Genomic DNA, 2,705 nt, shown 5'->3' with positions numbered 1-2,705 from the left:
TACCATGGGCTCTGTACTCTTTAATTAAAGGGATGGTCCAGACTGGAGATATTCATACCTCAATAAACATTGAAAAAGAGTAAAATTCACAAAGCAAAAATTTGATCAAAATTGGATAACAAAGTTATTAAATTTTAAAGATTTGCATGATTCCGGTGAAACAGTTCTAGGCATGTCTTTATGAATATTCAGTAGGTGGGATGATGTCATATCCCCACTTGTTTTTTTGTATTTTATTATATGAAATTATGTTTATCAAAAATTTTCAACCAAGAACAATTGGATTGACAACTGATTAAGTGCATTAGTTATTTATTGCCGCTGCTTATTTCATCCTAATGGAGACACATTATTTACATGTGTATGAAAAATGAAACAATTATGATTTCATGTAATAACATAAGAAAAAGGAAGTGGGGATATGGCATCATCACCCCACCTACTGAATGTTTATGACGATGTGCATATAACTGTTTTCACAAAAATACTGATGAACTTTAAAATTCAATAGTTTCATTATTTGTTATCCGATTTAGATGAAATTTTCAGCATTTTGCTTTGTGAATTTGACCTCATTTATTTAGATACACATATTTTTAGCCCGGACCATCCCTTTAAATTATCCGCATAAACATACATATATCTAGTTTTTATCGGCTGTGTTGGCCCCTTTTGCTAGAAGCTTTCAAAATTGATTTATTTGGAGAAAAAAATATTGCTAGAAACACCGAATGGCATTAATGTTTTAAAGATGTGTTTTAAGGAATCCGGAAATCGATAAATCACCCCCAAAGACTTGTATACTATGACTACAGTTGCTGCTTTTTAGATACTAAAATCAACTTTAAAATATGAACTTTCTAATACTACTAGTTGTTGTGAATTATGTAATGTAGGTGGGGAAATGTGTATATAGAAGTGCACATTATATACATCTGGTTCGACCTTTTCAGTTTAATTTTTTATTCATATGAGTGACGTCACAGAAAACGACGTTTGTGTCTTGTGCACATACAAGCGAGACAAAACTTAAAATATTTCTCTCTAATATCGAAAGAAGCACATCTTACTAGAGTCTTTGTGCAGTTGTGGGTGACATCTTTAGTTTTCATTTCCAACTTGGAAACCACATCTTGCGATTTAGCTCTATTTAAGAATATTTTTATTTCAAAATGCCATTACACTTGTGTTACATCAATGTAGATGGAAGTCTCAATAGTTTGACTTGTTTAGTTTTCTCTGTTATCATAATCACGTTTGAAGGTTTAAGGTTTTATTAGAATATCCACATATCGCAGCCATTTAGACTGAATTGCATTGGATTTACAAAATATAACAATAAAATGATAACATGATATATAGCAATCGAACATTATAAATATATTATTTACAAATAAAAAACAAACACTTTGGATAACTTGACAGATTAAGGAAAGGGTGACCAGAGTGTATAGAGATAATGGGAAAAGGAGATACAATAGAGTAGGGAAAGAGGGTTGGGGAAGATGAGGACAGAAGAGATGAGTATGAGAGTAGTAATACACAGATGTAGTTCTGATTAAACCAAGTGAGAAACTGAAGAGTAAGAAACATAGTTGGTAAATTAAGAAGAGTACATTTATATCAAAATATAAATATAATTATGGTAATGATATGTAAATTAAAAGTGTCAGCGAACCCCCCTTATATGAGTGTATTGAAAAGTATATGGTATACGGGATTTTAGTGATAATTGACTAAGAACATTAATACAGCAAATAGGATGATAAAACATACTAGTAATCAAACAAAACATTACTGAAGAATTTGAGTGCTAGGGGTGTGAAGTTTACATGAAATAATAAAAGCAAAAATCTTGAAAAATGTACCGCATATTAAGCTTAAACAAGGAAAAGAACATATACAGTTGAAGTTTGGAATGAAAAAGAATAAATGCAATCAATCAATCAATCAATCAAAAGAACATATCAACTGAACAAAGAGGCGGATATGGAAGAAAATATCATAAATGGACCATTCTGTAGACAATGATAAACATAAATTAAGTTTATGTTAAGGTTTGGACTTGACATTCAGTTGCACAATATTGTACTTTTACATTCCATTTTTATACTTAAATATAGGAAAATAGAATAGTGTTCCATGTGCATGTTTGAATTAATTGTTATATACATTCAGCTGGACAATTGTACTTTTACATTCCGATTTTATACGCAAATATAGGAAAATAGAATAGCGTTCCATGTGCATGTTTGAATGAATTGTTATATATATATATATATATATATATATATATATATATACATATATATATATATATATATATATATGTAAATATATATATATCCTATTAAAATAATTTGTTGTTATTACAATCATCATTATTACTGTTATTATTATTATTATCTGACTTAAAGCTGCTTTTACATTGGTCATTTACATATATCAATCATGTTAAATAGTGAGATGACTATACATGATAATATCCTAGTAGTGAATATCATGCTGATGTACGTCTTTGAGTAAAGTTCCTAGATTTAGACTGCAAACGGGGAATCTATTAATTCCGTAGAATTTTTATAAAGAACACTGAATTTTACAATAAAAAAATTCCCATTAATAAACTTCGTAGATAAATGTTTGGCCTCGAAAATGGAAATTGTATTGCACATGAATGGAGTGTAAGGACATAAACCCTGGTATTG

This window comes from Lytechinus pictus, chromosome 4 (genome assembly GCF_037042905.1).
Source record: "Lytechinus pictus isolate F3 Inbred chromosome 4, Lp3.0, whole genome shotgun sequence".
Classification (NCBI taxonomy): Eukaryota; Metazoa; Echinodermata; class Echinoidea; order Temnopleuroida; family Toxopneustidae; genus Lytechinus; species Lytechinus pictus.
Note: the sequence above shows the minus strand (reverse complement) of the source record.